The 25,356-nt window shown below is 36.9% G+C and overlaps 1 long non-coding RNA gene across 1 annotated transcript; it reads left to right on the top strand.

Annotated features, from left to right (window-relative positions):
- The first annotated feature begins 12,110 nt into the window (after positions 1–12,110).
- LOC110459201 lies at positions 12,111–14,713 on the top strand. Its single transcript, XR_002463870.1, has 3 exons — positions 12,111–12,185; positions 12,758–13,052; positions 14,627–14,713. It is a non-coding gene; the product is annotated as an uncharacterized LOC110459201 (long non-coding RNA).
- The last annotated feature ends 10,643 nt before the right edge of the window (positions 14,714–25,356 follow it).

Here is a 25,356-nt window from a genome sequence, read left to right as displayed (position 1 = left end):
TTTTGTGTCCCCAAATAGAGGACATCAAAGCAAATCCCAAATTCTGCAGAGGTGTTACCACATTAGTCGCCTCCTAAGGAACATGCAGTGGGCAACAGCAGGTGTATACTTTTCCCGATCCCCAACCTGCAGGGGTGTCTTTGGCGGGATACGAGACTAAAAAGATACGAGAAATATTCATTATAAGACTAACACCAACTATAAACTCTGGATATGTTGAATATTTTGCATATTGTGAATAAATAATTCATCATACTTTAAAATTGATATTACCTTTTATTTTTCTGTTACAGTTATATTAAACAGCTTTCCTGAGATCAGCAATATTTTACGTCGGCATTAGCTCCACGCTATCACAAAGAGGCAATACACAGACATACCTTGTCGCTGGCACACTTAAACACATGCAAGCAAACACAACACACATGGAGCAAGTCCTTAAATGACCTTAGATGTTGATGGGACGTTGAACCCTGTACACGTTTTGATTTGTTTTGTTTAACGTCCTATTAACGTCCCATTTTAATCGCCTTTTACGATACACATGCAGTAGAATACAGCTGGCATATTCTATTCCCGAACCTGCGTGTGTGCAGTTGGCATACTATGATGCTGTATTCGCCTCGTAGAGCGGGGTGCCATTGGCATGGTAATTCAGTGAGATAGCACTAAAAATTTGGCATCAGATCCGCGGAAAAGGAGGCAAATCGCCAACACACCCTGTCTCTCCTGGACACATGCACCAGGCATATACAACACACATGGAGGAGCATCCTTCAATGATCTTAGCTGTTTAAGTCTTTACATCCATCCATGTATTACCCTAAATGCTGACCGTTTAGCAGGAAATTACATCTTCCATTTTTGAGGACTTAACATGACCTGGCCTAGGGACAGAACCTATTGCCTTCCTCATCTAGGCGAACGTTCAACATTTAAGCCAAAAGTGAGGTGATGCCAGGCAAGGCGCTAGGAAATTAAAGGTACTTAAAAGTAGAAAGATCCCAAATATTTCAATGGATACAGCAGATTTATTTGATCGTTTTTGTGTCCCTTAGTAGTGGGCTCAAAAGCGAATCCCCAATTATGCAGGGCCTCGCACATTGATCGCCTCTTTCGATACATGCAGCGAGTACAGCAGGTGTAAGGGTTTATAATTATTTTGGATAAAAAAATGTTGATTAGAATTTATATTTCAAATCTCTATCAATAATATTGTGATGTATTTAACAAAATATTTGGCGCCATGTTTGGTTTTCCTGACTCCCTCACTATTGAGTTTGAGACACTAGCAAGAACAGACTGACTCGCTTTTTTACTCAGTGGATATTCATAATAAACAACAAGACAAGTATAATTGTATTTTCAGGATTACTCTCACCAGGTCGTCCTATGAAATACATATAAATCCAATAAAAATACACCAAGTGAAATATATTCGTAGAGAGTCCACCAATTAAAATATACAAGGAAAAATTGGACGAGCTCATTGAGTTTTCCTAAATTGAGAAAAATGTTGGCACGGAAAATTCTGGAACAGTTCAGAAAGTTTATTAACAGTACGAATTGTTCGATTCCTTTGGAAAATCCTGCTGGAAACACCAGGAGAACATTTGGATCCCCACCTCTAAATAGGATTCTAAATATATTATTTCAATACACTTATAAACGCGCACGGATACACCTGTATTTTTAATTCAATAAAATACGTAGAAGAAATGAATTCAACCCTTCAGTACGTTTGGCTCCTCACCTTTAAATAGGGTTTAAAATGCATCAATTCAGTTAGCCGATTCAAATTTTACGATAAACTAACTGTGTATTCTTTACCTATACGCACGAAATTTTCCCCGGCTTGGGCTCAATCAGACTCTTCTGGTGAATAATGTTGCTTGAGATACAGATGTTTTCATGAAGTTTGCTGTATGGAAACAGGTGTGAATAAGGCTAAATCAAATAAACAATAATATATATTCATAACTCGAGCACCCTTTCCCAATGATGTTAAAGTAATAGTTCAGTTGATCTGGTAGATTTACCACGACGAAAGCAAACTATTCACAAAAGACTCGTGGAATACTGCCTTTGAACTGGTACAGGATCACATAGATTATGATATCTTCCTTGGCATTAAAACCTGTCTGTAAACAAATATCGAATAGTATCCTGTATTCATGTGATTGTCAAGTTCCTTTTTAAAGAGTCTGTGGGAAAATTCACTAGCACGCTTTCATTTATGGGTTTCAGTTCAACGTGAATGACATATGGTCTTGATCACTCATTAATCATTTATCATGTACAGGAATACTTGACCACAACATCTTAAAGCATGATCGCATTTAGTAACGCCTGGTCAAGACATTTAATAGTGGTCAAGAGTGATAGTTCTGGTCAGGTGACAAAATTGATATCGCGGTTAAACCTACACATTTATTTTGAAGACTTATTGAGCCTCGGTAAAAAGTTATCAACTCACGTCGACAGGTATATATATTATTACAGTTCCTAGTCCTACAACTCGTTGATTCGATCAACTAATCGTTACCCCATTTTATACCAATTTTCGAGCGTTACCTCGGGCGCTCCGTGTGAAATTAATTGTCTCGACCAGGGGACAGAACCCAAAGCCTTAATAGGCTGATTGAAAATACATCTTTACAGTCAAATGACATTGAAAATATAGTGAATTTATCTAATAATGAAGCGAAATTTAACGCTGCCTTTAAAACAATACAAGCATTATTTAAAACCGTATTGGAATTCTCGTCAAGTTAAAGCATTGTATGCTAGGACGAGAACTCTCAGGTTGTTGTGGATTAGTGAAGGTCGACCAAGAGGTTTCCAGTTCGAATCTTATTCGAATCATAAGTCCGCTAAGAAAAGTTTTCGCAATGAACTAAATATAGCTCGCGAAGACTATGATCGTGAACAATTTGCGGAATTAGAGTCATTAGCAGAGATAGATATTGGAACGTTTTACCAGGCCGTGCGACGTAAGAGGTCAACAGGAAAAAAATCACATTCATGTAAACTGTTCGCAAACGGGAAAATCACGCGTGATCCGGATATTCTGAGAGAAGCGTGGTACGATCACTTTAGTAGACTAGCATGTCCCCTAAGTCTACCACATTTTGATGATAAATTTAAGATCTATATTGAGAATTCCGTACGTAAAATGCATATAGAAAGTTATAACAACTCTGATGGTATATGTGATCATCCGGTATCTATACCAGAAGTGAAGCGCGCTATTTCTAATATGAACTGTGGCAAAACGGTGGGACATGATGGATTAGTATTAGAACATATAAAATATGCTAGTAACACTATGATGGAGATAATTGTAGATATGTTTAATAACATTATCGAAAGCGAAAGTTATCCAGAACATATTAAATATGGTATTGTGATAACTTTATTCAAGGAAGGGAAACGAGATAGATTATTAATGGATAATTGCAGGGATATAACGTTAACGCCTGTTTTACCGAAAATTTTAGAAAAGGTTCTGTTCTTCAGAGTTATAAAGACATGCATTGTAATTAGAGATCGAAAGTATATGCAGCTTTTCTTGACAATTAAAAAGCGTTCAACACTGTATGGATCAAAGGGTAATGTATAAAGAGTATAAATTGGGATTCAATAGCAAATTTTGGAGACTTTTATATAGCTCGTTTATTGATGTTAAAACATCAGTGCTTTTTGAAGGCAAACGAAGTCAGACGTACACTATAGGTCAGGGGGTAGGTCAAGGTCGAGTTCTCTCTGCTTGGTTTTTCCTTGTTATGATTGACGACCTTGCTAGTGAGTTAGACAATCGAGGTCTTGGACTTACGATAAATGACATACACGTATCATGCGTGTTATTAGCGGACGACACATAAGTATTGTCAGCCTCTATAGGGCTACTTCAAAAAGAATTAGATATTCTACTCGTTGGCGTCTCAGTTATAACTACACAAAGAGCTCTCTAGTAGTATTTCAATCTCCACGTCGACGTGTGATGTCAGAAGAAGGTGGGCATATACAATGTAAAATTGGTTCTGATATAATTCCAGTGACATCACAGAAAACGTACGCTTGGATAACGTTTACCCATTACTTACAATCAAGCAGTAGTATGTTTGATGCTTGTGTGAAAGGAAGGACTAACCTAAATTCACTTTTAAGTATTGGTATTCAACCCATTTGGCTGAACCCTGTAATAAGTTTTAATATTATTAAAAGTGTTGTATATTCAAGTATGTTGTATAGGTGTGAGCTTTGGAACTCATATACTAAGAAAGCTGTAGAAGAGTTGGAACTTACACAGAGATATGTATGTAGACGTTGTATTGGTCTTTCTAAAACTTCCTCTTCAACAGTGACTGCTCAGTGTTTAGGGTAATTTGATATGTGGAGCGAAGTGGATAGACGGAACTATTGTTTTGGAACAAATTGTGTTTAAGTGGTGCTAAGTTTTTTTATGGAAAACACTTTTTATTATTAGACTATGCCAATTTATGTATGGTAGTTCATCAACTAATCAAATAGGAGTTCTGCCTGATATATATAACATAATGGTTTAATTTAATATCGAGTCATTTATCAATGACCATCTTTTGAATATACTCGTACCACCGATGTTATGCTGGAAACGTTTCATTAATAGATTTGTATATGATAATTATTGCATAAGGTGGAATGATAAACTAAATACAAGTGATGAACATAAGAGATATGCTGCTATCCATAATGATCCGGAAATAAATCCAATATTGCAACTAAGCACTAAACAAATTTGTCAACAACATGTATGGGATCTAGTATAATTACTTAAATACTCAATATCTTGTGAGAATGAAGTCGATATATGTAAGGTATGTGATAAAACAAGTAAAGATATCCATGATGAATGGTGTTGCAAATGCTATAGAAGTATTGTCATATGTACAGTTTTCAGAATTAAGCATTGAAGACCAATGTAGCTTTTTACTTGGGCATCATTCACATGGTTATTTGACTGATTTAGAGTGGGAAACACTTATGAGCAATATGGCTGGAAATATCAAAGGAATGATATGTGAGATGGAGAGTTTTCTATAAATACTATAACCTTTTGATGTATATATAAGTATATACGTATATATGTAAAGGTTGTATGAGGAATAGGTATTCTAGTGAACATTTTGTATTATGAATTATATAATGCAGTTATATGAATGTCAAATACGTCATTATTTGATACATTTACTTCTCAAAACTATGTTGATATATAAATTAAGATACATTTTGTAAAACTGTTTTGAAATATGAAATCTTCTAAAGGAGGAAATAAAGAATGTCTGTCTGTCTGTCTTTGGGTGCAGCAGGTCAATTTCGGTCTATTCAGTGTTTTCGAAGCATCAAAGACCCCTGATTCCGCAAAAGTCCAATATAAGTAGTCTCATGCGATATGAAATGTATATATATAAATATATATATAAGTAATACGGTTGGATGAAACCAGCAAGTGTTCCCTCCCACGTCCTTGTTAAGGGGGTAAGTCTTCGCGACATCTAAGGCCATATGAGGACGGTTTCATCTGGATGGGATCTAGTAGAATTACTTAAATACTCAATATCTTGAATCGGGCAAGTGTCCTCTCCCACGTCCTTGTACAGGGGGTTATTCCTCGCGACATCTGAGGTCATATGAGGACGGTTTTCCAGGAAGACAACCAAAGAGGAAAAACCTGTCTGCTGGAGTAGTCAGGAGTTATAGTATGACGCTTAGAAAGTAGTACGCGTGATGTAAGTTGTATAGGTCGATGATCAGACACGTTAAGAAAGTGGTCATCGCATATACGACACGATTCGACAAGATCAATTTTAGATGTCGACACCAGAACATGTTAAAACATAGACACCCTACCACCGACACCAGAAAGGTAAGTGTAATTTGGCCCATCAGACCAGTTTTGGTAAAAAGCAGATATCAGAAATCGATCTCGCATAAAATGCTGCAGAATTCGCCCTCTCTCTTTAGATTCAGCACTGTTCTTTCTACCAAATTCTTTTGATAAATGGGCGTTAAAGTCTCCCATTACTATTACTGATCCACTTTCAACATATTTATCATACATGTCACATATACATTGCATGGTATCTTTATAATCACATAGAGGTAAATTAGTGGACGGCATCAGTACAACAATAATATAATATGACATATTTCCAATATCAACATATATACCAATTACTCTATCGCTGCCATCTTGCAGTAGAGGCGGTACCTTAAGATGCTTACGCCATAGCATAGCAACTCCCCCAAAACAACGAGCTTTCCTATTTTCAGGTTCTATTGGTATCCTGTCGTCACATCATCCGATATATTTGAAATCGTTGTCAATACTTTCAAGGAAGCCCAATTGCTCCGGCATTAACCAGTGTTCTGCTAAAAAACTGATATCAGAATTACAAAGTGTTTAACATAAATAAGGTGTACCAAACATAACAACGCGCATGTTCCAGCTCTGTAATTTCATTACGGCAGCTAGAATGATACGAACAAGCGCAGCAACAAGGTATGCTATGCACTTAATCATTGAGCCAGTTACCTTGGTACCTATCGTAGTTGTTGCCTTTTTCACTTGCAAATCCTGCATACCAGTAGTTGTCATCCTGTATACCCATCCAATCGCGATCGTTTTGTTGGTTTGCTGTTACAGATGAGCGTTGTCCGTCCTGGTCGAATCAGTCAAACCACTCGCGGACTAGCACACCTTGCGGCCAACATTCCTTTTGTATGGCTACATCATAGTCGTTCTGTATAACATTAATTCTCGTCGTATATGTAGGCTCTTTGTAATTGTCCCAGTATTTTAAAATGCGTACATATGTGACTGTAATGCCATTGTCGGCCGCATATCCCATAACGGATTCGACGACCTCGTTGTATGATCCGTTAGCCTTAAGGACATTTCAATATGGCTGCCACACTTAACTGTATATCAAATTCAATATTGCATTCTGTAACCATTAAACAATCCCTGACACAAAATAATCCTCCTCCAATATTTCTCAAACATAAACATTAATATACGTTTTGTGCGTTTCTTGCGTTGAACACCTTGAAACACGTATTTCGATCGTTCCTCTAGTTCCTTACGCGTGTTAGTTTTCCTGTTTTCCCGCGGACTCGTCTGGGGAACCGGTCTATTACGACGGGACGTGATACCACTTTTTTTCACCCGGTCAGAATAGCTGTCCGTTGTGCCGATGTCTGATTTTGAGGGTGTACTGTTATTAATAACATCAGAGGAACTGTCTGTGATTAAAGTGTTAATGTTCTCTGTTGTTATACCATCATGTTCTATGTTGTTTACCTTTATTTTATCATTCGATTGTTTTTTCTCAATCTCATAGTTCTCTGCTACCTTTACATTTAGTTGTTGAGTAATTGAGTCATTGTTGTCAGTTACATTTCGCTTTTTCTGTGTCGTAGTGGTGTCCGTTATGTCCGATTTCAACATACTAGTTTCTTTCCTCAGCTTTCTCGTTTCATGTTTTTTACCATTCCATTTTGTTGCCTTATAAAGATGTCATTCCTGTTCGTTACTTCTGTTCTAAGGGTGCTAATTTCCTTGTTTTACTCTTTTAACTCTTCCTTGTGTTTGTATGTCATGTAATCTAACCTGTCCATCATATCGTGCCGGAGACCGACGACCAGACGAAACAAATCTTCGATAGTGTCTCTGTCTATTGACGCGTGACCTGTACGGGTACTATACATATTGTGTACACTCTCGGTGGAATGTACCGGGTGGCTGTCCACTCTGTAATTCATCTATGTAAGGGGTACCTGAAGGAGTCAAATTCTCACACGAAGACTTTATACGGTCTTTATATCTTAACACATTGTTGAGATCAGAAACGTTCATTGAGTCATCGACATAGAGAAATAAGATGTACACGTCATCCAATAGTTTGTCACTGGCTTATTCCACCATTTGTTCTTCTTATCAACTGACCAGTTGGAGTCTCGCTACGTCTTCCTTTGGCCAGTTACGAATCGCATTAATTTCATTAAGGTCATCTTTATATATATCGGCAAGTACTCATTTAAATTTGAGTTGGTCACAACTACCGACGATATCACACAAATGACCAAATATTTCAGTATTACTTTGTGATAACACATCGCTGGTGTCAGTCCTGCCGATGCCCCCACCAGGTGAGTTATTATCCATTTCAAGTTCTTGTAATACACTTTTCCAAGAAGTAAAACCACTTCATACTTTTGAATAGTAGCGGGGATGTCAATATGTAATACACATTCAACAATTGTTCATATTACTTGCCTAATATTTCTGTTTTCTTCGAATTTTTCAGAGCGACTTGTAAACACTTGGTAATAATTATTGTTGTACAGAACAAAATGTACAAGTATTAATATTGCTTTTGCTCATATAAACTAGCTAATCATTAATTAAGGCGAGGGTTCTGACAATGTTTGTTCACAAAACGGAATACATCCGTCTCCAAGTCTCAAACACTTAATTAATACAATAGCTTTAACAATGAAATCAACATACCAGAAAATATCTGTAACGCGTATAATTTGCATTTAAATAATAACTGAAACGAACAGGTTCCCTGTACATACGGATGTATTTGATTACATACACAGAAGTTCGTGCACAAAAGAATTTTGCCTATTCGTTCAATAATCAGTTGAGCTACGCTTTACCTCCATTAGCACATTTATTTCTGTAGAGTAATCATACTAACGTAGACAATCTTGTTTAAGACATTCAGCTAATGAGACAGTCAGGGAAATTCTCTTTCAATGAACACTGCCATAATTCGGACCTACTCCACCCAGAAAGGAGGAAATGAGCCAACCAGTTCCGAGAAAAGAGCCTAACAAAGGACAAGTTGGTAGTGATGTCATTTTGGTTTAACCAGAAGGTTCGGGCGCCAGTATATTCATCAAAAAGGTCATAGTTACGTCAGTTGGTAGCTGTCGGTGATCGACATATTCGAATGTACACGAACAAATAGTGTTTTACAGAAATATTGTGACGGCAACACCGTCAGGATTACTGTCATAAAACGTACACGTCAACAGATCTACTATTCCTCAACGAGAAGTCAGACTATTTTCAGATTTACAAGGTATATATACCCGACATTATTGCATGATTATCGCCTGTGTGTATTGTATGTTTGTATTATTTCCGTCGCTGTAGTGCTGTCCTGAGACTATACGAATACACGTTACAAGGAACTAACTATATAATTGTGTTTGTGTTTGTTGTACTACTGCGCGTTTGTATGCAAACTTATAGCTCCGCAAGGCAAACTATCTTGGTGTTTTTCAAGTAATATATTTTGAATGATTAGTTCAGCTTTGCTCAGGTTCGAGGAAAGAACAGTCCTATATGTTAATGTAATAGGCGACTAATATGTATGAGGTCCGCTAAAGTCAGGTTTTTCCTCTTTGGTTGTCGCCCTGGAAAACCGTCCTCATATGGCCTCAGATGTACAAGGACGTGGGAGGGGACACTTGCCCGATTCATCCAATCGTATAACTTTATATATATATTTCCACTTCATATCGCATGAGACGACTTATATTGGACTTTTGCGGAATCAGGGGTCTTCGGTGCTTCGAAAACACTGAAGAGACCAAAATTGACCTGCTGCACCAAAAGCAGAAGTTTGGACGCTTCCTCACATTTTATTTTCTCCCTAGGTACCCGTCTTAATATGACCTTTGCTGTTTCAAGGACGTTGACACCCAATACAACATTATACAATGTTACCAGTGACTGACCACAGCGTCATTAGTCCCTATGTGGTGACAAAAAATTGAAAACGCATGGCAACACTTATTTATGGAACTATGAAACTGGTTCATTATTTATATTTTAATAACGAACACGCTTCACAAATATGTAAAATGCCATGCGAATAGATTGTTTTGTACGAACTGACAACTCCCTTTAACTTCAGCCATAATGACTAATTATCATAATGACCGCGTATATATCCTGACATGGAGACATAATGTCACGGTTCCTTGACCGACATAATCGTAGCACGTCACAATGCACAACTGGCTCTATCTGATTACATTCACGGAAGTTTGTTACAAAAGATACACAACTTATTCAGCAGGCTTGAAAGAAATCGCTGGGTCTGTCTACAAATCACTTGAAATATAGGCCATAACATCGACGCTACCATAATGATATTGTTAATATGATATATACCAGGAATTGTTGCTTTTGCAAACTTGTGTTTCTTGTTACAAATGATTTCTTTAGCTATGTGAAACCCGCCTGTCAAACGTTTTGTGTTGCCGTTACATATTGACGGAGACTTAAAAATGTATAATAAATAATATAGAAATGTATCTGCAGTGTACAATATAGTATCCTCATGGTGCACTGTAAATGCAGAGAGTGAGTTGTCCTATAGCAACTGAGAAAAGGCCATACTTGCATAACTCACGCCAATATTCTACCCAATGAAGATCAGCCTCATTGACATGCACCCGTTATACTTTAAAAATGCTGAACGTTCTCCCAGATAAGGAAGGCGTTTGGTTCTGTCCGCAGTCCCAGACAACCTTAGTCGTCCATAACAAGAGGCCCAACGGGCCTTAACGCTCACATGAATTACATCGATTTAGAGTCAGTAACTAAAAATGTTTTTGAGAAGCAATAAAAACAGTCCTACAACTGAAAGGCCAGTGTGGCTATGTTGGATGTTTGGATCATATTTTGAAAGTAGCTAAAAAACTGCTTTTCTAAATTCCAAAGTAACAGATACTTGTTTATAAAATGTACAACACAAAGGTTTCTTTGTGTTCGTTAAACCCATTGCTTTCCTCACCTTGGCGAACGTTCAATATAAAAGCCAAAAGTGAGGTAAAGCCAAGCACGGGGCTATGTTTGGTTTGGTTTGCCTGGCTTGGCCACACCTCACTTTTGGCTTAAACGGTGAACTTTCGCGCAGGTGAGGAAGGCAATGGGTTCTGTTGCCAGGCAGGGACATACAGAAGTCCTTAAACATGGTAGTTGTTATTCCCCGCTTAACGTTCAGCATTATGGGTAATGGCAACAACTGGTTCACACGATTTAAGTATAATGTGACCGGGTGGAATGTTGTGCTGGGTGCCTTCCGCATGGTATTTTACTGAGATAGCACTATAAAGTCGGCATCGGAACCGCACTATCCCAATGAGGCAATTACACCAATATATCCTGTCTTCGTCCCACATACACGAATGTACACTTACACAACATACATGAAGGCACGTGCTTAAATGACCTAAGCTGTTAATAGGACGTTTTTACAAAATAAAACCAAACCGAACCCGACCTGCAGGGGTGAGGATGGTTTGATTTGGTTTTATTTTATTTAACGTCCTGTCTATCATAGATTCTGTCCCCAGCACTACAAAGTATGCATCATATCCGCACTATCACAAAGAGGCAACTACAACAACATACCCTGCCTCCGGCACACATTCACACATGAATAATTACATTACACAGAAAAAGGCACGTCCTTAAATGACCTTAGCTGTTAAAGGACCGTAGACAAAATAAAACCAAAACTTTGTTAATCGCCATCGTTTTTATACTTAAATATCCACAATACTCGTATTTATAAGGACGTTGTGTCCGGCAAGGCCAGTGTAGCAATGATCATGCCCATTCAAGATAGCGGATACAACAGAACTATTTTATTCATAAATATACGCATGTTAATCATAATATTAGAAAAAAGGATACAGAATACGGATAGGTGAATTCCGGATTGAAGATGACTCGCTATTATCAGTAAAGGGAGATTCACAAAAATTGCTACATATTTATTTAAATTCAATTGATATTTACGATCAGATATGACTTATTTTACAACTGATACGTTTGTATTATTTTTTGTTTAAAACATTTTAACCTTTTGTTCAAGTTTGAAGAATGGCGTTCACAAAAAGGGCTACATCAAACTTAACAGTAAAAGAATAGAACATACAGATGTATATTTTTGATGTAAATAATTATTTGTGCATTTTTATTTATTCTAGGTACAATACATATCAATATGCCAGAAGACAGTGTCTCCTTGCGGTGTTGGACAATTAACTTGAATAACAGGACCCAAGACATCGGTTATACACTATGTATTTATGCTGCGTTCATTACTTTAGTAAGTACATTATGTTTCACCGAAACGGCAACAACTCGTTCACCCGTTGTCAGTATAATGTGACAGCGCGGATTGCTGATTTTGGGTGCCTTCGGTATGGTAATTCAGTAAGATAGCACTATAAAGTCGGCATCATATCCGTGCTATCACAAGGAGGCAAGTACACCAACATACCCTGCCTCTCGCACACACACGTAATTACGCATCCACAACACAAATGGAGACACGTCCTTAAAGACTTCGGCTATTGATAGGTCGTTAATGATAAAAACTGTCGAGGGGTCGTTAAAAGAACAAACAATCAGCACTAAGACACAGCTAAGTCATTATTTATGAAAATATTTGACAACATTCTTATTTTTGTGTGAAACTTTAATGTCATAGATGTGTAACATATCTCTTGAAGTCATTATACCTGATTTTTTTTGTTGGGGATCCTGATACCGGCAATACAGTCAAAACAAATATAATGGGAGGCTACGCAATGAACGAAAAATTACACTGGAACTGAATGCGAACGAATGTTAGTATGTTAGCATGTTAGTACATGTATGTGTGAATATTTTTTGCAGGGTTGGGTGCAAATACTTAGTGGTAGTGGAATCACCTTACGGGACTTCATGGTAATAAGCAGCAGCGAAAATTCGGAAGATGGACAGTGGTTTTTATGGTCGTTTGTAATTGGCTGTGGTCTAGGAGCATTGACTGGTGGCATTTTCTACGAAAAAGTCAACCGGGATCTTGTTTTTGGCCCATGCCTACTTGTACTAGCTTGTACAATGGCTGTCGCGCCATGGTGCTCCTTGTACTGGGCGGCGATTTCCGTACACGTTATTCAGGGCATTGCAATGATGGTGGTTATCATAGGTAATTTAATTTTTCTATTTCTGACGGATGAATTAAGGCTTTAGGAAGCTAAAATCTTGTTACAGAGGAACGAAAATAATTGAAATGGGTGTTTTGGCTGCGAAATATTGCATTTTGGTCATTTTTATTTACCGCAGTAGCAGTCACAGATGCAAATCCCTAATTCTGTGAGGGGTTCCCTTATAGTTGACACTGACAAAATGCAGTAGAAAATGAAAGAATATTCTTTTTCAACCCCCGACCTGATTAATTCCAGGTATGTTATAAAAGCAGTACACAAACCTGCTCATTGCGCTAATGGCAACCAGTGCAGATTCGGGGTAAAGACTAGGCGTGCCGTATCCTGATATAGGGGCGTGCCGTGTCCTGATATGGGGGCGTGTCGTATCCTGATATGGGGGCGTGCCGTATCATGATATTGGGGCGTGCCGTATCCTGATATGGGGGCGTGCAGAAGCGAGGATGGTTTCTTCTTTGTCCTCTGATTAGGGGTTTAATGGGGGAAACCAAGAATAGAACTACTGTATGACTTCGTGTATCGTTAAGGGTGACTAATATGGGGCCCTCTACAGAATCGGATGTTTTCTTCAGTGTCTTAGGAGGACATGTAAGAAACCGAAATTGAACTGCTGTTCATATTGCAATACTTGAGATCTTTTTCGTTTCCTATGTCCTTTGTTTTCTATCTAATTGCTGTTTGAGGTGGTGTCTCCCCTACACCTGTACTCTCGAGACCTTCGAATGTGATAATGTTAAACACTCAACAAACAAAAGATCTAATGAATATATTTCACCCGATTATAAATAATAATAAATGAAACAAATAAAAAAAATGTTCAAGCCTAATGATTAGCACTTTGGGAAATGGCAACAACTGGTTCATCCAATGGGTGCATTTGTCGTGATATAAAACGCGGGTTCAGATCCGCGCTGTCGCAGGAGGGCTATTACTTAAACATACCCTACCTCCCACCCTGCAGGTTTGGGATCGAGAAAAAACCCCACCACATGTATCGTAAGAGACGACTGATGTGGTAACCCGCTGCAGAATTGGGGATCTGATATTGTGCCGTCTATAAATCTGCTTCATTTCATTTATTTAATTCAATATGTGATAAGAGTTTGTTGTGACATTTGATTTTATTAACTGATACTTTTGGATATACATGAAGATGTTGTGGTTCCTTCAAAATGCTTATATTATAAAATATGTAGTTTTACTGTAGTTTTCTCAAAAATGCAAAACATATTTTGAGTGAAATTGAAAGTGTTAATGTGCGAAAAAAAGTAAATGTTGTAGAGTGCTAAATGAATACTAGCGTAAATACTGTGGTACAGGGACTTGAAATACTGTTGGATAATAATCTTATTAAGGGAACAATTACTATAACCTTTAATTTGGCATAGCACTTTAAATGTTAACTATTTATGGTTGAGTGTTAAATAAACTCCAAAATTCGTGTCATTGATAAAAAGTCAAATTAATGTGATTACTTCCATAATAGTCGAAATTATTTTTATATTTTTATATTAACAACAGTTGTTATAATAATATTGACATTTCTACTCGATAGGTGGAAATGCAGAGATCCTGTCAATGTGGAGGGACAACCGGATCACCTTTTTAGTCCTGTACCTTCTACACAGACTCGGCCGTTTCACCTCTCTCCGGATTGTGAAGCCATATAGGATTCACCTCAAATATATATACTCGAATGGAAGTTTTAGTTTTACCCCTGATTATCGTGGTCTATCGTCTCGTCTATACATTCCATATTCAATAATGGCTTTGTGTATAGCTGTTATTGCTGTTGTTTTGTTTCTATTGAGTTGTGTATGTAAGAAATCCGTATTAGTTGGGAATGCAACAAACTACGCGAGATCACAAAACCAACCTAGAGAGTTACCAATGAAGGTTAAAGTTATAGCTGTTATCATCATGAGTGCCTGTTTGACATTATGCACAACAGGTACCGACAGATCTATGGATTTGCTAACCGAGTTAATAATTTATCCAGACTTTCTGAGTTATCATCTATATGTGTATATTGTTATAATAGAGTATGCTGTATACGGAATCGTTCTGACCTCTACAGTGGTGACAATGTTCCTTACATGTCATTACAATACGATGGTGATTGCTGGTATCCATTGTTTTCTTATCTTTCTGTCACTTTCAGCTTTCGTGATAAGCTTTTTGTTGAACAGTGTAGTAGGTAGATACACTTCGTTGGTGGTGATTGGATGTTTTCAAGTTGTATTGTTTTCTCTATTGCTTGTTTGGACAAATGAATACATCACCCCGGTAACAGGGAAAATTTCGTCTTTGATTGCTATGACTTCTTTGATTGGTTATGTCCTGAGCATTGTATTAATGTTTTACTTACTGAAAGTTGACAATATGTGGAATCTTTACTTGATTCTGATAGAGAGCTTTCTACTACTTTTACTATGTACAATTGCATTCATCATGACAAGACAAATTGTGAGAAGATACGGGAAAACCTATTCCAATACCATTCGTACATACGATGATGAGGTTGTTTCAGAGCAACTTGTCATGAGTGAACACTGAGTTGGTTTGGATTTATTTTATTAACACATGCACTCGGAATAAGATTCTTCAGTTTGGTATGACTGATAAAGACTAAGTTTGTTTTGAACACAAACAGGAATTGAAAACTTATTTTGCGAGCTTTCAAAAATGTTTGTTTCCTTTGTCAAGCAAATAGTGTAAATGACCGATGTCTCCACTCTTAACCACTGAGACATTTCGCCCAATAACACCTTACAGGATGTTAAAATGGGGTCATAAAATGGACTTAGCTGGTGGCGCCCTTCGTCTCTGTTCATAGAATCCCATTCTTCCCCAACCAAGATGAATTCTTTGATTTTCCTGACTTTCCAGTTGTCCTCCCTTTCAAGTACTGTCGAGTTGTTCCAGTCTATGATGTGGTGGTTTGGGTAAGCATGGTCTGTAATTGCTGACGTATTGTATTGTCTCTTGGATGTTTGCCTTTTATTTCTAGTGTAGAGATGCTGTTCCACGTCTTGCTAACATTTGTTATATTTGTTATTACTATTTTTAATATAACCTGTTGCAGACTGGACACTGAACTAAATAAATCCAAACCAACCCAATCTTTCTAAACTGTCCAATCAAAATAACTTTGTCCTTTTGGAAATACTCGCAAAGTGTTGTTTTTTTATTGTGAACAACGTGTTTTTGACAGTCCGCACACTTTACAGTCTTAAGCTTTATCGTAAATTATTTTACCGATTTCATGCTAGTCTACTCACGAGAGATGTTCATAAACACGGAATGGCGAAATGCCATAGCTTTGCGTTTTATTTATATCAAAGAATAAATAATTGACGAAATGAAGTTCGAACACTATTTCAGTAGACGATTTTTTGACGTTGGATTTACGCTATTGAAACCAATATCTTACTTCGAGGTATCCGAGTGTTTTGAGTTTTCAGGGTTCGAATTATCAGAGTTTTATTTACTAAGATAAAGAAGAGATTTGGCCGGGACTGGAGAGATACTTCGAGATAAACGGACACATCGAGTAATAAGAGTTCGAGATAACGAAGTTCGAGTGTATGTATTTTTTTTATTTTCTTTTCATTTTGATTATCTTTTAGAAGTTCTTACTTGAAAATACAGCAAGATTTATGAACAAAATGCAAATATCGAAACAATAAATACCATATATTGAAAATAATCAATTGAAGTTTGCAAAGTATAAAAATAAAATACCATCAAGGAATTAAAAATAAAAGAGAAGATATACAATTGTGAAAATAAAATTGAATATAATATTGGAGATTTACCTCCATTTACTTACCTCAGCTGTTAATAGGACGTCAAACCCTATACAATCAAACTATTTACCGCTTGAAATTAGACTTTTATCATTCCAATATATTTTTAATATCTTCATTACTGGGGATTTCCCAAGGTACCGGTCTTGGTATGCGCTCAGCTATTGGATATTAAATCCCAAACAAAGTATGATTCAACTTTTTAATTATAAATTTTCAAGTTATTCAGAACGCCTTTTGAACTATTAAAATTTTTGAACATAAGAAGTGCAAAAACCTGTGTATGTACTACGTTAATCGTTAATTTCCTTTTCTAACAGTAGTAAGATGAAAATGATAACCTTAAGTATTTGTTTTGTTCCACATAGCATTTAGTTCCCGAAAAATATCTCAAATGTAACATCGTAAAACCCTGGCTTGATGCTCGTATATTTCACTCTTGGTATCGGAGCAATATATTTTTGGACTTCTAAAATGGCTAAACATAAGTTTGTACATTTCAGGGCCGGCTTTAGTCAAAGTATAATTATTTGTTTGCTTGGGGTTTAACGTCCTCGCAACAGCCAGGGTCGTCTGAGGACAGATGTCTAGAGAGACACCACATGAAACAGAAAGTAGATAGAAAAGTAACAAAATAGGAAACGAAAAATATCCCAAGTGTTAAAATGGGGATAGCAGCTCATTTTTCGTCACTGTCATGCTTCAAATATCTCCTTACTTCAGATTTTGCCCTAGTTTTATGGATTTCGAGTTCGAATTTTGGTTTTGATGACACTTTGTTATTCTTTTTATTTTATTTTAATCAGTAAATTTAAGACAACGAAAAAGAGAAGAATGTAAAAATCATCTCGGTACTTAATGTCTGACAAAGAGGAAGCACCGATAAACTGTAACAGCTTACGTCAGAGTAACATCATGTATTGTTTTATGTTAAATTTGTTACAATTTATTTTCAGTCCACATTTATGATTTCTTTACCTCTCGTAAAAGTATATTGGGATATCGAATGAATATACTAAATGTAAAATGTCTAAATAATGTAAATAGTGTAAGGAACATGTATATATATATATATTATGGGCCAAAGAAGTAATATTAACGGTAGCTTCCCAAATAACACTGGATCTTTGCAAATCGTTGAAAATGTTTGTAGGATACGAATTACTTTTGTCTGGGAATAGTTTGAGAAACAAAATCGGCCTGTTATCCAGTGAATTCGCTAGTGTTTTATTTTTACATATGTCACTAGTGTATTATACCCTGGAGCGTTTTTCATTGGCTATGCCAGTCAGACGTCATAATATGGACAATGACGTGACGTCATAAATTGTGATTGGCGCAACAAAATGGCTGTCGTTTGATTAAGGCCCCTACATTTTGGCTTTAAAACCTGTCAAAATGTAAGTTTTCCAAGTTATGTGATAAAAAGTTACTTAAATTTGTTTTCGTTTTATATGAGCTTTTATGAAACTTCGAAGTTTTAATTTTTGTTCGCCATGGCTCCCAAAACTAAAATCTCCTAAGACTCGTTTCATAAAATCTAACATGAAATGAAAACTCATTTAAGATCCTATATGTCTGGAAATAGTATAAGAAACATGTATATATATCATTGTCTGGGAATAGTATGAGAAACATGTATATATATATTATTGTCTAGAAATAGTATAAGATACATGTATATATATCATTGTCTGGAAATAGTATAACAAACATATATATATATCTTTGTCTGGAAATAGTATGAGAAACATGTATATATATCATTGTCTGGAAATATTATGAGAAACATGTGTATATATCATTGTCTTGAAATAGTATAAGAAACATATATATATATATATCATTCTCTGGAAATAGTATCAGAAACATATATATATATATATATATATGTTATTGTCTTGAAATAGTATGAGATACATGTATATATATCATTGTATGGAAATAGTACAAGAAACACATATATATATATCATGGTCTAGATTTTGATTATATAACGTCATGAATCCTTAATGTCGCAATGCGTTCGGGGACATTATATATACTATTTTATTTTTGCATTAATAAATGTTACAATTTTGCATTGCTAGTGGTAATTATTAGACAAATTGCACGTAGGGTATCAAAACAAATATTACATTGCTTAAAACAATGCTAAGTACGGATACCGCCGCGGAGTATGTATTTAGGGGAGTGTTCCATGCTCAAAATCTTGTAGATGAAAAACAGCTTGAATATTTCCTGGAATTGCATGTTTGTTTCTGAATAGCTCCGTATTGCCAAAACAGTTGGTATCAAGCGCTAATTTCTGAAGGAATAGGTAAGGCCCTTTATGTTAATCACAGAACAGCAGTATATGGAGCTGCTGCACCCGTAGAATCGACCTTTCAAAGGGTACTCGGAGTTGATCTTTTGCGAGTTTGATTTGATTTTGTTTAACGTCCTATTACCAGCTAAGGTCGTTTAAGGACGTGCCTTCATGCGTGTAGTGTATGCGTGATTGCGTGTGTGTATGCAGGAGACCGGGTATGCTGGTGTGCTTGCGTACTTGTGATAGAGCGGATCAGATGCCGACTTCATATTCATAGTGCTATCTTACTGAAATGCCATGCCGAAGGCAACCAGCACAGCCTTCCGCCCGGTCACATTAAACAGGGAATAAAAAATACCATTTTTAAGGTTTTTAGTATGTCCTGGCCTGGGAACAGAACCAATTGCCTTCCTCATTTGGGCGAACGCTCAACATTCAAGCCTAAAGTGAGTTATTGAGAAGCAAGGCGCTAGGAAATAAAAGGTAGTTGGAAGTAGATAAAGATAAAGATCCCAAATATTGCAATGGGCGCAGCAGATTAATTTTGGTTCCTTTTGTGTCCCAAAATAGAGGACATCAAATCAAATCCCCAATTCTGCAGGGGTGTTAAACATCAGTCGCCTCCTACGATACATGCAGTGGTTAACAGCAGGTGTATACTTTTCCCGATCCCCAACCTGCAGGGGTGTCTTTGGCGGGATACGAGACTAAGGAGATACGAGAAATATTCACACCAACTATAAACTCTGTATATATTGAATATTTTGTATATTGTGAATAAATAATCATCATACTTTAAAATTGATATTACCTTTTATTTTTCTGTTAAAGTTATATTAAACAGCTTTCCTGAGATCAGCAATATTTTACGTCCTTATTAGTTCCACGCTATCACAAAGAGGCAATACACCAACATACCCTGTCTCCAACACACCTTAACACATGCAAGGAAACACAACACACATGGAGCAAGTCCTTAAATGACCTTAGATGTTGATGGAACGTTAAACCCTGTACACGTTTTGTTTTGTTTTGTTTAACGTCCTATTAACGCCCCATTTTAATCGCCTTTTACGATACACATGCAGTAGAATACAGCAAGCATATTCTATTCCCGAACCTGCGTGTGTGCAGTTGGCATACTATGTTGCTGTATTCGCTTCGTTGAGCTGGGTGCCTTTGGCATGGTAATTCAGTGAGATAGCACTAAAAATTTGGCATCAGATCCGCGGAAAAGGAGGCAAATCGCCAACACACCCTGTCTCTCCTGGACACATGCACCAGGCATATACAACACACATGGAGGAGCATCCTTCAATGATCTTAGCTGTTTAAGTCTTTACATCCATCCATGTATTACCCTAAATGCTGACTGTTAAGCAGGAAATTACATCTTCCATTTTTGAGGACTTAACATGACCTGGCCTAGGGACAGAACCTATTGCCTTCCTCATCTAGGCGAACGTTCAACATTTAAGCCAAAAGTGAGGTGATGCCAGGCAAGGCGCTAGGAAATTAAAGGTACTTAAAAGTAGAAAGATCCCAAATATTTCAATAGATACAGCAGATTTATTTGATCGTTTTTGTGTCCCTTAGTAGTGGGCTCAAAAGCGAATCCCCAATTCTGCAGGGCCTCGCACATTGGTCGCCTCTTACGATACATGCAGCGAGTACAGCAGGTGTAAGGGTTTAGAATTATTTTGGATAAAAAAATGTTGATTAGAATTTATATTTCAAATCTCTATCAATAATATTGTGATTTAGTGAACAAAATACTTGGCGCCATGATTGGTTTTCCTGACTCCCTCACTATTGAGTTTGAGACACTAGCAAGAACAGACTGACTCGCTTTTTTACTCAGTGGATATTCATAATAAAAACAAGTCAAGTATAATTGTATTTTCAGGATTATTCTCACCAGGTCGTCCTATGAAATACACATAAATCCAAAAAAAAATACACCAAGTGAAATGAAGAAGTGAAATATATTCGTAGAGAGTCCACCAATTAAAATATACAAGGAAAAATTGGACGAGCTTATTGAGTTTTCCTAAATTGAGAAAAGTGTTGGTACGGAAAGTTCTGGAACAGTTAAGAAAGTTTATTAACAGTACGAATTGTTCGATTCCTTGGGAAAATCCTGCTGGAAACACCAAGAGAACATTTGGATCCCCACCTCTAAATAGGTTTCTAAATATATTATTTCAATACACTTATAAACGCGCACGGATACACCTTTATTTTTAATTCAATAAAATACCGTAGAAGAAATGAATTCAACCCTTCAGTACGTTCGGCTCCTCACCTTTAAATAGGGTTTAAAATGCATCATTTCAGTTAGCCGATTCAAATTTTACGATAAACTAACTGTGTATTCTTTACCTATACGCACGAAATTTTCCCCGGCTTGGGCTCAATCAGACTCTTCTGGTGAATAATGTTGCTTGAGATACTGATGTTTTCAGGAAATTTGCTGTATGGAAACAGGTGTGAATTAGGCTAAATAAAATAAACAATAATATATATTCATAACGAGAGCACCCTTTCCCAATGATGTTAAAGTAATAATTCAGTTGATCTGGTAGATTTGCCACGACGAAAGCAAACTATTCACAAAAGACTCGTGGAACACTGCCTTTGAACTGGTACAGGATCACATAGATTATGATATCTTCCTTGGCATTAAAACCTGTCTGTAAACAAATATCGAATAGTATCCTGTATTCATGTGATTGTCAAGTTCCTTTTTAAAGAGTCTGTGGGAAAATTCACTAGCACGCTTTCATTTATGGGTTTTAGTTCAACTTGAATGACATATGGTCTTGATCACTCATTAATCATTTATTATGTACAGGAATACTTGACCACAACATCTTAAAGCATGATTGCATTTAGTAACGCCTGGTCAAGACATTTAATAGAGGTCAAGAGTGATAGTTCTGGTCAGGTGACAAAATTGATATCGCGGTTAAGACTACACATTTATTTGGAAGACTTACTGAGCCTCGGTAAAAAGTTATCAACTCGCGTCGAGAGGTATATATATTATTCAGTTCCTAGTCCTACAACTCGTTGATTCGATCAACTATTCGTTACCCCCATTTTTATAACAATTTTCGAGCGTTACCTCGGGCGCTCCGTGTGAAATTAATTGTCTCGATCAACTATTCGTTACCCCCATTTTTATAACAATTTTCGAGCGTTACCTCGGGCGCTTCGTGTGAAATTAATTTCTCGGCCAGGGGACAGAACCCATAGCCTTCCTCACAGGGGCGAACGCTCATCTAAAGGCCAAAAGTGAATCGTATATTATTCAAATTATATGTATAAATGTATAAAAGTGATTGTAAGCCTTTGTTTTTGGTTCATAACTAATAGTATTATCCATATGTTGTAAAGCGCTTTAGAGTAATTTTACAAATTATATAGGGCGCTATATAAATGCTGTATATTATTATTATTATATTATTATATATATTATTATTATATATCTTGGTAGCTCTCCTGACCAGAGTGAGCTTATGCTGTGGTATGCAGCGTCTGGCATCAACTTTATTGTTTTAACATCTTATTCTGCAAAACCAACAGTTCATGGTTGATAAATTGATTTGGTAAGGGATCCTATTAACAGATAAATTAATTTCGTTGTTGCGTATATGTAGTTCTTAAATTGTACTACATGTATAGTGTAGCATGTTGCACGTGCATTTAGCGCGTGTTAGCAGTACGAACGTGTTTTTCCTGTCCGTCGCTTCCACCATTACCAAGGACCTAAGTATATACAGACCTGGGGAAAGAACCCACTGCCTTCCCAAAAATCGGTGATTATTTTGTTTGGGGAAAGGGAAAGTATATTGGGATAAAAGTAGACAGGAAAGATAAGAAATCGAAGAGATCAAAATTAAAGTGTTGCAATGAGGGTAGCAGATCAATTATGGTCTCCTCCATGACCTGTTAGTAGAAGACATCGAATAAAACCTGAGATTCTGCAGGGGGTGCCCGCATTAGTGGCCCTTTACGACACATGCAGTGGAATACAGCATGTTTAAACAGAAGACAAGAAACAATCACCAATTCTGAGAGAGAGAGAGAGAGAGAGAGAGAGAGAGAGAGAGAGAGAGAGAGAGAGAGAGAGGATAATATATAGATTATTCGTTCCACTTTTACGGTAATAGCAATATGTGTACAACATGCCTATAAAGTCCGCATCAGTTCCACGCTATCGCAAGAGGGCAGTTCCACAAACATACACTGTCTCCACAGCACACATACAAACACGGAGGTACGTCTTTAATTGACCTAAGCTAACAATATGACGTTAAACGAAATAAAAAAAACAAAGGCCTGAGTGAAATGTATGCGCGTGCTGGAAAGGGTATTGGTATATTTTTCTCTTTTTCTTGTATGGTGGATCTGATGCCGACTTTGGAGTGTCTCCTCACTGGAAACCACGCCGAATACCAAATACAGCCTGCTACCTGGTCACATTAAACTGACAACTGGTTTGGTATTCATTTGTTTTACAGCCACTGTAATTAAAGGATGTACATCCGTGAGTAATGTATGGGTGCTGAGGGTGTTTTATTGGTATGTTTGCCTCCTTGCAAAGTTGAGGTTGACTATACAGAGTGCTACCTCATTAATATACCATGCCGACGACCCCCAGCACAATATTCCATCCAGTCACATTAGACTGACAATGGCTTAACCAGTTTGTGCTCCAGTTTTATTTGGTTTAACGTCTGTTACGGCACGATTTCTCACCCAGACACGATTTCTCACCCGGGTGAGACATCGTCCTAAAGGTGATGCGTTCGCAACACGATTTCTCACCCCTGCACGATTTCTCACTCACCCGGGTGAGAACTCGTGCAAAAAATATGGGCATAGTTGACACGTTTTCTCACCCAGTACGATTTCTCACCCCGACTAACTATCTGAATTGGGGATGGATTTTGTCCGTGGGGTCTTAAAACTTGCCTAAGAGTATATGTAATAGATGAGCTGACATGATTTCAAATGAGTCGTAGTTCATTGTACAACATGCTTAATATTTATTGATTGATTTATCTATCAATCTATTTATTCATATATTATTATTATATAATTTATTGCTTTTTACCAAAAGTCTATCTAAACCCCTAAAACATATAAAAATAACATTTTATGACTACTTGTGTTTTTTGTTTAACATGTAAGACCACAGTTACCTTAAAAGTAAGTCAAGTGTTTCAAGGCATCTGCTGGTCAAATATTAAGACTTGGCACAGGTGGTACATAAAAATAGTTGATAGACTACTGACGTACGATACCACAGAATAGCATTACAGACACCTCGAGGCAAATGAGTAAAAATATTTGATACACAATAAAACTTTAAGTAACTTGAAACTAAATAAAAAGACCACAACAGGATCCGAGAAGAGACATATATAAAAAAAAAAAACAGTATTCAACAATTACCGAGACTGTGATCGGTGGTGCGGAAAGTTAAACGCATTTTACATCATATTATGTAATACCTGTCGTAACGTCTGTCACCTTGTTGAAAGTAACCAGCTCCAGTGAATATGTTTTAAATTGTTTATGTACTGAAATGCTTAAGCTGCAAATCAGATGCAAACCAAATCCGATACTCTTTGTTATGATAAAGTGAACCTTATTTTTTTAATCATACCATATGTATTTTGTTCACATAGATTTAGTGAGGCGACAAACCGGTAGACATTTACGGTGGCCCGTTAGAGACATAATATGAAAATGATTTATTAATGACTGCCACTTATTTATCTGGAAACGAGGCTGCCAATTGCTTATCACACGAAAGTTTATAAATCTACAATTTATTCATTTAGTTTTGAAATACACAACAGAAGTCTGAAAAAATCTTCACAGATTCAATTAGACGATGAAACAAATACTGTTACCCGATTCATACAATGTACGTGTGCGCACCTTCTTAAAAACATTCAAACGCCATCCGGTTCACCTAAATTGATCCGTTACGATACTTCCACACGGATTCCGACATCATCAGTATTGTACGAGAATCTACATGTCACCAAGACAACAACAGCTGGTCACTGTAAGTCAGTTATTCCTTTGAATTTAGTGTCCTTAAACTGTCGCTCGGTGCCCGAATGCCCCGTGGTATAATGAAAATCT

Source organism: Mizuhopecten yessoensis, unplaced genomic scaffold (genome assembly GCF_002113885.1).
Source record: "Mizuhopecten yessoensis strain PY_sf001 unplaced genomic scaffold, ASM211388v2 scaffold1313, whole genome shotgun sequence".
Taxonomy (NCBI): Eukaryota; Metazoa; Mollusca; class Bivalvia; order Pectinida; family Pectinidae; genus Mizuhopecten; species Mizuhopecten yessoensis.
Note: the sequence above shows the minus strand (reverse complement) of the source record. Positions and strands in the feature narration are given on the sequence as shown.